The 13503-nt window shown below is 41.6% G+C and overlaps 1 protein-coding gene across 2 annotated transcripts in view; it reads left to right on the top strand.

Moving 5' to 3' along the window:
- The window catches only part of wnt5b (wingless-type MMTV integration site family, member 5b), a 61239-nt gene that overhangs the window by 18887 nt on the left and 28849 nt on the right, over positions 1–13503 (top strand). The window contains exon 1 of one of the 2 annotated variants that reach the window (XM_056748576.1): positions 4124–4685. The exons of the other annotated variant lie outside the window; for it this stretch is intronic. The gene's annotated coding sequence lies outside the window, so the exon portion shown is untranslated. Of the gene's footprint in view, positions 1–4123; positions 4686–13503 lie in introns of those variants that run through there. 2 annotated transcript variants of the gene reach the window in all.

Below are 13503 nucleotides of genomic sequence, written 5' to 3'. Positions count from 1 at the left end.
CCATAAAACGTATTAAACAAGTGACATTTATGTTAATTAGAAAAGAAAAGCAAAATTTTCTAATAAAGTATTAGTTCTGAGAGAAGCTCTCACATCATCTGATTTGATATGTAATCTAATGCAGCGACATACTTACATTGTACTTAACTCATCTTCAGCTTCTGAACCCACTTTATTCATCCCACAGTCTATGTTTTAAGGTCAAACATTTTCCCCTATGATCACTTTGAATGGGAGTCAGTCTGTCTGGGGTCTGATGGTAAGAAGGGAGTGTGTGTGGGTGTGTGTGGGTGTGTGTGTGTGTGGGTGTGTGTGTCTGTGTGTGTGTGTGTGTGTGGCAGCCGTGCTGCTCTCTGTGCCCAACACACTTCAGAGAGACTTCAGGGTTTCTGCTCACAGGGACGCCACACACTGTTAGCGCTCCTGCTGTGTGTTCTGCCTGTAAAAGGTGTTCTGATCGGACATAGTCTTCACAGTGGGATATAACTGCTTGAGAGAATCGTGTGTTTGAGATAGAGAGAGAGAGAGTTATGAGGGGAAGAGAAAAAACAGAAGCTGTGGGTGTTTTGAGAAAAGTCACCTTGACGGCTCTATTTAAAAAGAAGCATTCTGAGGACCTTGGGTATTCAGTTTTACTCTAATTGTTTTTCACAGAAAAAGCTCGGCTGAAAAAACCCAAGAGGGGCTGGCGTGAGAGTGAGAGAATCGCACAGTTTGTTCACCATCTACATTTTGATCCTTAACAGTGAAGGGTTTAAACCTTGAGGACCCCACAGTAACAGGTCACAACACCCATCAGAGACGCACTGTGTGTTAACTTGTCTAATCGAACGAACGAAGCAAGCCACGGCCGGGTGGGTCCGCTACCAAAGTCGAGCATGGTAGGAATGCATAAACTTGTTGGCGTGAGTTTAGATCTTCAATGGTGACGTGCGTTTTAGGCCTCGTTTACACCGGTTAACTGGTATTAACATCTGCCTCGGGTTCACAAGTGGTCAGCTGAGACACGTTGACATTTACACCCGGTATTAACATGCGGATCGAATGCGTCTCTTGTGACCGCCCGCGATCGCATTTCAAAGGGGAGGGACTCGGATTTGGGCTCCATACATCACTTACTATGTCAACATGTCAGTGCATGTTAATAAAGCAGCAAAAGAAACAAACGGTGTTACTGTCACACGTGCGTGCGCTTGAATTTGAATCTCGCCACTGAGCACCTGTGTCAACTCACGTGTCGTGCACATATATGTGTAATCACGCTTATAATCAAAGCTGGTCCAATCCACAAATTGAATTGCATGTTAGAACAAGAGCACGTCACGACCACCCCCGAATGTTGTTCGAGTTACCCGATCTCAAAAGTTTATAGCGTAGAAACCGTGGGCAGGTTGACTCGAGCTCGGCCTGCCCCTCATCTGCCCTCGGCATCCATCATGAAAGCCCAGCACATCACCTCCACGCCGCGAGCGGATCTGTTCTGTTTACCCCAATCTTGTCCCATATGCTTAAAGCCGCAGGGGGCTGATGACAGTGGGGTTATACGAATGTCCTGCTTCAACCTCCCCAACCTCCCTTAGCATGAAATCGATGGACTCCACGGAGGCCGTAACTTTGGTCACGGTGGGATTGCGGGGAGTGAGCGTCAGCCGTGAGGAAAGCAGTCAGGGGTGGAGTACAGAACAGGTGTCGCGTGACCCGCGTTACTTTGCTTCTACGTCTCTTTTGCTCTTTGTTTATCAGAGTTTTGAAGGAGGGGGATTGCCCTGAGCCACGGCTCATTAGCTCCTGGTTCTCCCCTGACCTGGAGCTCCTTTAGTCTGCTCCTGTGAGGAGTCAGCGGTATGATCCCCTAGCGGCCTGAAGCGACCAAACAGATTCAGATCAAGTGGAGATCGCAGGAACGGGAATGTTGCGAGCCAGATTTGAACTCTCATTTAAACCCGACTATACCATCCAGATGGATCTTTTTGGAGTGCCGTTCAGACCCCTCGGGTCGTTTGAAGAGAGAAAGCGGTGCGGCTGGCGTTTTCTGCACGGTTTTATACGCGATGTGAATCGGGCCTTATGCATTTGGCATGATGCTTTTATACAAAGCAGTTTTACAGTGCACCCATTTCCTAATGGTGACCACTACTCTCCAACTTTAACATTAGTGTTTTCATAAGACCGTGTAAGTTAAAACTCGAGACATCCTTCTGAATATGCCCCGACATTCTGAGCTGCCTCTCAGCTCTTGTTTTTGTTCTAGAAACACATTCTGTGGTGACTTCAACTCAGGTCACGGCGCTGTGCTCTCGTGGCATCTCGAAGACAAAGTTTAGCACGGGGCGTGTGGAGAGGAGCGCTCTGGAACCCGAGTGCGCCAGCAACCGTGACATAGACTGACAGCTTGATTTATGGCGTAGCTATAAGTAGCCACGATGTCGGCTGGCTTCAGCGAGGTTGAGTCCCTGCAGACACATAACGCTGGCTCCTTGTGCCACCCAAGCCCCCTGACAACAAGTTCTATGTGTGAGAGAGAGGGTGAGCAACAGTCCCCTGCTAACATACCAAATCTGCATGTTTATCTGGTCCTGTGCCAGGCAGTAATCAATTAAAACCCTGCTGTCCCTGAGGGATGAGCAAAAGATTCATCAGACGGCGAGAGACAGAAAGAAAGAAAGAAAGAAAGAAAGAAAGAAAGAAAGAAAGAAAGAAAGAAAGAAAGAAAGAAAGAAAGAAAGAAAGAAAAGAGGAAGGAAGGAAGGAAGGAAGGAAGGAAGGAAGGAAGGAAGGAAGGAAGGAAAGAGAGAGAGAGAGAGAGAGAGAGAGAGGCAGGAAGACAGATGGACTGAGAAAAGATCAAAAGATAGGAAGAAGAAAGGTAGACCAACAGAAAGAGAGATTGACTCACAGATAGAAAAAATAAATGGCAGAACAAAGAAAAACAAACAGAAAGAAAGAGAGAAAGAAAGTCATGCAGACAGAGAAATAGACAGACCAATAGACAGAAATGAAGAATGAAGGAAGAAAGAAAGGCAGACTGACCGACAGACAAAAAGATTGAATGAACAGATAGAAGGAAAAAAAGGCAGACGGTCAGAGAGAAAGATGGAACGAATGAAAGAACAAACAAATAGAAAGAAAGGTAAACAGGCAGAACAAAGAACAAACAGAAAGAACAAATAGAATGGTAGACAGACACAAAGAAAGAACTAATAAAGGAACGAATGAATAGAAATAAATAAATGTAGACAGAAAGAACGAATGGATGAAATAACAAACTAATCGAAGAAAAGGAAGAACGGACCGATATAAAGACAGAAAGTTAGACAGATGCAGACAGAGAGACTGACAGACAGAGAAAACTAGAAAGTATCTAGCAAGATAGACAAACAGAGAGACAGACAGAAGGAAATAATTCAAAAATCATTAATAAATAGAAAGAAAGAAAGAAAGAAAGAAAGAAAGAAAGAATATGTTGACTCATATATGTTTAAATAATGTAAGAGGTGAGCGCGGAGGTCAACCAAACCTGAACCCTCAGTTAAGAACCCTCTCTTTTTATTTGCTTAAATCTAGTTTTACACTTCCCTGACAATGTATGCGTAGTTCCTGCCGAAATACTTGACTAATAATATATGTTAATTATTCTCTAGTGTGACCAAATAAATATTCTACTCTTCAAACAACACACATTAATTCAATATCATTATATTTCTCTAGTAACTATAGTTCAAACTACCTGTCTTTCACAAGATGTTGACAGAGCTGTCTCGTTGGACAGATATGAAGTATTTCCTACAGTCTCAGACGTTTTGTCCAGTGCCGTGGGAGGCTTGTGTGACCCGTGTGTCAGCGGTCTCATTGGCTGGTGGTTGTCATGGGGATGATCTTGGCCGAGGTGCCCGTGGATGGAGTGATTTTGCCCTCTGAGCAGGTGCTTCTCTTCCTGGAGCTCAGAGAGAAACGGCGCGCGCCTCATTAGAGATTCGGAATCTAATTACACTTATCTACGTCCTCATCTCTTTCCTCATAAAATCTCAGGAATCATCTACTTCCCCACAGAAAAAGAAAGCGGTGATCCGGGGTGGGGTGAGGAGGGGGGTGACAGTCTTTGAACTGATAGAAGGGCCCCTGCAGGGATAGAGAACTGGGACGGTGCCAGAACCCTCTTGGCTGACAGTCTTCTCTGCTGGTTGGCAGCTTGAAGGCTTTGGTGATTAATTCTACCGGGACGATGAAAGCGGCTCTAGCCGGCGGCTCCGTGCCTCAGAAGACCAGCGACATGGTCTAAACCCGGCCCAGCGTAGACCAGACCGGCCGTGTCTTCCCTGTCTGGCCAGCTGCCCATCTGCCTGCCTGCCTGCTGCCTCAGGACCGACCACAGCAGGTGATGGACCAGAGAGGAGAGAGAGAGATGGGGGTGGAAGGCACTCTGATCCATATTGAACAAGCTTTCTTTTTGTTTCTCTGCTGATGTCTCTACTGTTTTATTAGGAAGTATCTTTTATGTTGTGTCACTATGCCACGATAATCCCTGGAGACGGTACAGCACCCTTTTTGAAACGGTGAGCTGAGCAAGAGAGAGGATTTGTGATAGATGCAGAAGTGGACATGAGATGCACACACGGTCATAGATCTCAACCAGTCCACTATCTACGCTTGAGAGACTCATAAGGTGTGATGTCTTCGCCTGTCTGGTGAGTTATAGTGTGACTTGTGTTGGGTAAGATCACAGCTCTACCCCTTGTGCAATCTCTTCCTTGATGGAACAGGCCAGGGATGGGGTCGGTCAGCTGGGGATTCTGGGATAGCATGCAGATTTGAATGCATACTGTTGCAGGAGGGCATCACGTGTGCTGCATTCTTGAGCATACGACCTAGATTCAGTTTTGTTAAAAATGTGTTTTATAGCTGAAGCTGTCATCTAAAATAATAACTAGAGTGCCACTGGGAAAAAACGATTAAACTAAATGTTTAATTAAAACAAATATATATATAATATAATTACAAAATATATATATATTATATATTTATCTTTTTAATATTATAATTTAAATAATTGGTTTTGGAATCAATTTCTCAAACTCTCAGATTTGTCAAACCAACAGATGAACATAAATAGAAGTAATTTAAGAAAAAAAAAACATTTTTACCAGTTCTCCCTTGCATTACTTGGGTATAACAGTGCTTTTCAAAATTGCATAACTAATAATTAATAATGTATTAAATACAAACTTTGTACAAGTGTTAGTACAAGTTGCCAAGTTGCTCACTTGTTTGTGTGTCCACTGTACCACAAATATCCACTCCAGTGATCTTTTACATGTATTCTTATTTATTGTGTGCCATTTTTTTTCTGGTAAAGTGGACACATCCACTTCTTTCCAAACGTCCAATGTCATAATTTTTCAAACCCTTGATACATTTACTGCTGCTTATTAATCTTCTTTAGCTTGTTTCATTACATCGGTCAGATTGATCATAAATCATGTTTGTGTCTAAAAGAATCATGATAGCCAGCATGGGAACAATGGAATTGATGGTCATATGTTTCATTTGCACAGTTCTGTTGCGTACCTGTTTGTCGACCCTTCAGCTGTCTTGGATTTCCAAAGGCTGGCAAACAACTCCATAAAACATGGGTTGTGAAAATTAAACTGATCTGGCCCCTTAAGACAATATGAGACGTTACACCGACTGCATTTCTGTCCCTTACAGCTTTGTTTTCTTCACAGTCAAACCTAGACATGACATGTACTCTGAATCAAGTTGGTAGGGAAATATTGTTCTGCTGTGCTTGTGTGTGTGTTTGCGTGTCGAGTCCACCTGGATTACTTGTCTTTGTGTTTACAAGGGTGGTCTGGAGGCAGAATGACTGTACACCTCATTTCCTCGGTGTGTGTGTGTTAGGTAATAGAGTGGATATGGGTCTTGTTTAGGACCAATGAACAGTGAGAACAGCGCTGAGAGAGAGAGAGAGAGAGAGAGTTCTTCAGGAATATCTGTAAAGGAATTACCAGATTAAAGCTACATTACTTTGACGCCTGTTTTCTTCCTCCCGCCTCTATCGCTTTCAGCATCTTTCCGTCTCCATCTCCGTCGCCTTTTCTTCACAACTTTTCTATTCCCAAAGGCACTCCCTCATTTTCTCTTGTGCCCTTTTCCTGCCCCCGGTCTTTCCTTCTGGTATTTATTTCTGTTCTCACTATGCCCCCCACACACACATACTCTCTCCTGGGTGTAACATTGTTGGCAGTGTGTGCGCGAGGCATCAGCCAGGGCTGTAAGCGTATCCTGTGGGAGATCGGTTTTCAGCAGTGTGTGTGTATGCATGCCACGGTCGCGCTTTCTTTTCTTTCTATTGCTCGCTGTATGTTGTGGGGCGGCGGGGAGTTTTTTCACCTGCTGTAGGGACAGGCTGCAGGGTCTTAGAGCAGCTTTAGGGTGGGCGTGGAGAACACTGCTAATGTTTCTGCGTGCAGCCACTGCTCTCAATGTCCTGTCTGTGCCGAGTCTGTGCGGCTCCACACACACACACTGACACACACACTGACACACACACACACACTGACACACACACAGCCACAGGGGCCGTCAATGATTAATAGCTTCTCCCTGAGTGGCATCTTTGGAGGCCCCGAGAGAGAAAGAGGCAAAACAAGAGCTCTGTTTTCCTCCCGGCTCTGCTATCTTCCTGTTCTGTGAGAGAGAGTTCACTCTCAATCCATTTCAGAAAGATAGATAAAAAAAGACAAGGACACAATGTTTGTGTCTGGGTAGGGGGGCAGGTTCTAACTACATTGTGGGGACGAAATGGAAACGGCTTGATAGAGGGAAAATGAGGAGACATGCTAAGGCCACGTTTACACGATGAGAAACGGAAACGTTTTTCCTTTGTGTTTTTGAAAAGTTTCAGGGACACATGACAGATTTATCAAAGCGGTCCGCATTTGCAAACGAAAACTGAGACCCGTTTTCAAAAGTTCGCGTTTCCAGTCCCCCAAAACGCCTAAACGAACGTCTAAAACGCACAAATATTTTTTTCATTTTCAGTTGAAAACAGCATCGTTTGAACAGCCTCTAAATTTTGTCTTTAAACGCACGAATGCAAACTGTTTGGTTTATGGGTTATATGCGTGTGTTCAGTTTGGGAAAGTCCCAACCATGATCCAAAAATTGTGTTTGTGTGCATTATCAGATTATGTCCAAAAGTCTGAGACCACATTGAAATGCTGAGATTTAATCTGGATTTGTTTTGAAAATTTAACCTGGAAATGAAGTTTCAGGATTGTTTGAGGACTTAAATAAAGTTTAAGGATTAAAGACATGTTAAATATTAGTGTTATTATAGTCTAGACCATGAATGAAAATGCTTTCTTTTCTATCATTTATGTATTTATTTTAATTGCAAAATATTATCCTAACATTTTGAGGGAAACGTTTAATGAAAGTAAACATGTACAAGTTTAGAAAATTGCCATGTTTTTACGAATGTGTTCATTTAATTTTTTTGAGTTTTTTTTGAGTCTAGACGTTTAGACCCTGCAGTGTTTTCAAATATAAGAACGGTATTTTTGTTCCGTGTTCAGAATTAAAGTTTGTAGTCTGAACCAAAGTCAAGAGTCTGTTTTTTCAAAGTCAGGTTGTAATGAACTCACCAACTCTGACACTTTCTGTATTTCATCAGGTCTAAAGCTCAGCGTAATGCACTCGGAAACATGAAAGGCTCTTTCATGCTTTTATGCAAGTTTTATTAGGGCTGAAGCACCATTGCTTTTCAAGTCACCCAGGATGAGACCATGAGCAAAAAAAAGTAGATAATGATTGGAATGATCTAATTCTTGTCTCATATGGTGTAAAGTGACTGTGTGAATATCCTCAATGATGTGTCAACAGCACATGGATTATATCAGACTGTGAGCCATTTTGATCAGAGTAATATTACAATGAGCGCTGGAGCGTAATGGACGTCCTCTGCATTGGAAGGTCTCTAATAATCAACATGTTGTATTATATATACTCACCCACATGAATTTGGTGGAAAGTTCTTCATTTGACTATAATATTAAAATAATAATTTGTCACATTTATATAGTGCTTTTCTGGACACTCAAAGGAACTATTAACTTTGTTTGAAAAATCTTAAAATACTTCAAGCTTCTAATTTGTTGAACCTAAATGTTTTAATTGAAAAGGCATCTAGATCGAAGCCTAAAGGATTTTGTTTATATTTTATATTCCTTCTAGAAATATAAAAATAAATAATAATTGAAAATAAAACAATACGAGTGTGGATAGCATTATTTTGATGACGTGACCAAGCATGAATATAAATATTTTTATCGCAAAGAGAAAGAAGTTGTAGAGACACATTATCTTTAAACATTTATCCAGAAGCACTTCCTGTTCCATTTTTTATTCCTTTATCTTACATATATATTCAATTGTTAAAAATATTCGTTTAACATTTTGCCTTGGTTATCAATGTTCTGTTGGTTTGTGTTGTTTTAAAAAACTGAAACGGGACGTTTTTCTGGACCAGCTTGGTTTTAGTCTTCTGAAGTGGTTTATATATACACACATACATATATAATTGATAACTGAATCGACTATTGTCTATTCAATAGTATATATATATAGCGTTATATTGGGGGACTGAAAATGCAATATTTATATTTATTATAGTAATTCTGACATTTGAAAAGATTTTTTGTATGTTAAAGCATGCGAGTCTTCAAAGACATTGTGAGAAACCGCTAAATTATGCTGAAGTACAGTTTAATATTGTGGTTGAAGTACTGTAGTAATGAAGACTCTGAGCAGAAGGGTTTGCAGCTAAAGGTGAAGAAAAGGTTGGAGAGGCCCCAGGTGTGAGACAGTTCAGACACGTCTTCTACTCCTAGAGACAGGCTGTGAGACCAGAGAGAGAGAAAGAGAGAGAGAGAGAGAGAGAGAGAGAGAGAGAGAGGGAGGGACGTGTGGAGGAGTGGGGCCAGGAGGTGAAAGCAGAGCTGGAATTTGTACGGTATGCAGAGAATGATGGGATTTTTCCTGCTGGGCAGCTGAGAGCTCCTGCACTGCTGAGCATTGACCACCACACTCTCTCTATCACACATCCTATCCCTCTCTCTATACTCCCTCACATTGTCTCTCTCTCTCACAAGAGACAGCCAATCCTTTTGTATCAGGATTATATTCCTGTGTGTGTTCTTGCTCTTTTATTTTCTAGTATCTGTTTCAATGCATCGGTCATGAGCAGTGCTTCCTTTTGGTTGTGTGAGGACAAAGACAAAGAGTACTTTGGAGGTCATGAGGGATGTATTTGTCTTTTTGTTTTGCGTGAAGATGGCAGCAGAGGCACAAGAATGTTGATTATACATTAAATTGCATTATTTTACCCATATATATATATATATATACTGTATATTTGATCTTAGTATTTTTGTGCTATTATTATGTAAACTAAACCAGATACAATTGTTCACAGCAATTGTTTACTTTGTCTATTTATCTGTGTTTCTATAACTCAACTAGAGCGTGGCAGCAACTCCAGAGTCATTGTTCGGATGTTCTTTGTCACTTTGAAGAAAAAGCATCTGCATTAATGTGAATATGTGACTTTCTTCTGCCGTCTTTTCTCTCTCTTTTTCCGGACAGGTCATACATTAGGGTTACGGGAGCCTTTTTTCTTTCTTTTTTTCTCCGGTAACTTTTGAGAAATTCTTGGCTCGACTCTCCCCCCCCGCTTCCCCGAATGAGAAACTGTCAGTTTAATTGGCTGTGATCTCGTATGCAAAGCTGCGTTCACTTATTGCACTCAGGTCTTAGCCTTTAAATATGGATAAGATGGTTGGAGAGAAAAATCCCAGGGTCTTCTGCAGTCTGTATGCTTTGAATTAAAGCCAGACACACTGGGTTTGTCCTATATCATTTTTTCGAACCGTGATATATGTATTTTCCTCACCGTAGCGCAGGAGTTTTACACATAGAAAATTCTTTGTTTTTTTTATTCTCTCTCGCTCTCTAAAGCATAGGAGTCGGAAACAGAGGAGCAGTGAATATTCTTTTTCAGAATCACTTAACATTCGTGTACAAAACACATCTGCAATAATCTCTGCTTTAATCGTAAGAGGCACATTTAGAGAGAGAGAGAGAGGAGGCTCAAAGGAGATAGTTAGTGGAATGTTAACACTTGTATGTAAATGTGTGTTTTAGTGTATGTTTAAAGGAGTTTTATGAAAAATAAGTCGATAGAATTACAGGACACAGCTTTTCACATACACAGCTGTTTTTTCTTCATAATAAATTGTGCACAATAAAACATGTATTGAGTAAAAAGGACCCAGTTTGTTTTCGTGTAGTTTTTAAGTGGTCAGATTGATGTTCAGGTATAGCTTCATAATGGCTCATTTATCGTAGGGACTCCAGCGGCCTTGTGAAATCCCGCCTCAGCTGCATTTAATTGAAGTCTCGTGTCATCGCCGTGGTAACACGAGCGTGTGGATGTTACTGAAATGTATGAACATTAGTTCACTAATAAGGTCACTCCAGAGCACCCTTTATCTCTCCTCTTCTCTCCAGCTCCATCCGCATTTACAGACACAAACAGCTTTAGAAATGTGTGCCATTTTTTTGTCGACGGTGTATTTGGCTGCTAGCACGTGGTCATGTTTTTGACATCATGTTACGAAAATCAATTGGTCTTTACTTTAAATGCATGTATTCATAATCCATATTCTGATACACCAACAGATAAACATCCGCACAATACGGAGTTTCCAGTTCCTGTCTTGGAACAGACACAGAGCTGAGAAAGAGAGGGAGGAAGATTGATCGAGAGAGCTTGAGAAAGAGAGAGAAAACAGAACGACAGGCAGCATTCTCTGGCCCCGTGTCTGTCGAAGCGAATGGACCATGTGACAGGACATGTCGTGTTGAGTGACAATGCAAAAAAAAGAGAGAAGTGGCAGCACAAAAGTATAACACTATCCACTGTTTCCCAGCATCCACTGCAGCGAGTGAGCGGGCGAGTGAGAGAGAGAGAAAGAGAGAGAGACAGGAAGCGGGAGGAAGAACAGATGGAAAAAGTAGAAAACGTTAAAAAAACAGGAGGTTAGAATGGCAGATATGCAAGTTGTGCGAGTTGATATGTGAAGGTGTCTCACACAAGTTCATGTGAGGAAATATTAAATAAATATGTAAAATGCTCAGATGGAGGCAAAATTACAAACTGCTAGAGCACAGATATGTCCGAAATGTAAAACGGAGTACAGATTTGGTGAGAAAGAGAGAAAGGATGGATGAAGGGGGAGGCAGAGAACGAATACTTTGCATACCGCATGGCGATAACGTCAGACACTTTACATTTCCCCGGCTGACTCGGACTGCTGCCTCGAGGCAGACACAAGCTGTGCCTCTCCATGTCACACTTACAGCCTCTAAATCTCAGAGCGAGAGAGAGAGAGAGAGAGAGAGAGAGAGAGCATGGCATTTTACAGTGGGCTGAGAGAAAAGGGAAGAGATGGATGGCTGCCACAAAGTGAGACGGGTTCGTAGGAGAAAAGGAAGGAGAGAGAAAGAGAGGAAATGAGGGCTCAGTGCTGCCCAGTGTATGTGGTTTCATATTCCTGCATCGCTTTCGGCTCGTGAGCACAGCACAAATGACCAAAAGCAATGCAGTCATCCAACAAAGCGTTTATTTCAGGAACAGACGAACCGATTCACCTTGGCCACTCGTCATTTATTCGCCCTCACGTTGTTTGAAACATGTACGTGACTCTTTCTTATGTGGAACACAAAAAGAAGATATTTGGAAGAATGTCCCTTTGTGTCCATACAATGGAAGTCGATGAGGTACAGTGCTGTCTGGTTACCAACGTTCTTCAAAATATCTTCAAGAAAAAAAAGAAAAAAAACAGTTTGGAACGAGGTGAGGGCGAGTAAATGATACATTTTCACTTTTGGGTGAGCCATGGCTTTGTTTAAGTGTACACCAGCCCTACACCCCACACTTCCTGTTAGCCGTTACGACTGTGTGTGTTCTTTTGAAGGCTAAAACAATGGTTGGTGCCTTTTTGCTGATGTTACAGTTTGAGGTTAGCTACTCTTTGAGCTGCCAGGCCTTGTGTATTCAGCCCTGTGGGTTCTGCTCTGTTAATGTGCAGCTTCTTGTGCAGCTGTGTTCACTCATCTATATTGTATCCTGTTTTTAGATATAATTCCAGCACTGTTGTGTATCACTCTTTGGGCTGGTAACAGTCTGTAACTAAATTCTGTCTCGCTTTCATGAATCTCCAACAGAAACGGAAGTTTTGCAGCTGTACAACGGTGAAGTGACGGTATCTGATGGAAATACTACAGTACTTTGATTTGTATCAAATCAGTATTCGCATATTGTCAGAGCATTTTGCATCAATCTTTTTGTATGTGTTTAGAAAAGGATTCTGAACATGACTTATTCTCTGAGATATCTCAGACATTTTGTCTTGCATTTGAAACCGAGAGAATTGAACGTTGAATCAGGCAAGATGAAGCTATAAGTGTTTATAAATTCCCTGCGCTCTCCTGTGTTTGTGTACTAGAGCCAGTATTGAGAGGTGGGCTCAAGAGAGCCCGGCACTAAACTTGATCAAACCGGTCTATTTGTCCTTAAAGCTCTAGAGACGTGCTTCACTTCCTGTTGAATAACACTGCCTTTTCCTAGTCTCTGAGAGAGAGAGAGAGAGAGAGAGAGAGAGAGAGAGAGAGAGAGAGAGAGAGAGATGTGAGATTTTGACACAAACTTTAATGTTTAAAAACCATAAATGCATAAAAAGAGAGAGCGAGAGAGAGAGAGAGAGAGAGAGAGAGATGCAAAGAAGTCTGAGATATTTAATAATAACAATGCTAGTGCCAGGACAGCTATTGCAAACACATGATTTTCTGTTCATATCAATACATGTACACCTTGTTATTCCTCACAAACCTATTGTATGGCTTCAGAAAAGATAGAAATAAGATTACACTTGTCATATAAACTACTACAATTTTATCTGTTGGAGTTTACAGAACTTCTGTCATTACTGACCCATGATCACCTATGAGAACTAGAAGTGTGAGTAAATGATGGGAGAATTGTTCATTTTATCATTCAAATAAAGATCTTGTCATTCTTTTATATCCCTCAAAGCCATTAGTTTCTGTCACTCTGTGGATGCGTGTCATTAATCTGCGGTACCGCATTAAAGTCAATTTCCTTGTTATGCCTATGATGCCATATTGGATCTGCTTTGATTTATTTAATCCAGATTGGGAGTTTTTTCCCTATCTCACTCAGGATACATCTTTATTCCATTTCTCGACCGATAATTTGATCCAGTTTCAACCACGTCGAAGCCATGTTAAAAAATTCCATTAGATTTATAAATCCATGGGTAACAGTATCTGTCTTACCAAAACATTATGAATTGGACCTCTCGGGCGATTCCAAATGGCACTTTTAAAAATATATCACCCCTTTGAGAGCGGCTGAACTGA

Source organism: Triplophysa dalaica, chromosome 5 (assembly GCF_015846415.1).
Source record: "Triplophysa dalaica isolate WHDGS20190420 chromosome 5, ASM1584641v1, whole genome shotgun sequence".
Classification (NCBI taxonomy): domain Eukaryota; kingdom Metazoa; phylum Chordata; class Actinopteri; order Cypriniformes; family Nemacheilidae; genus Triplophysa; species Triplophysa dalaica.
This window is presented reverse-complemented; position numbering and strand designations above follow the sequence as displayed.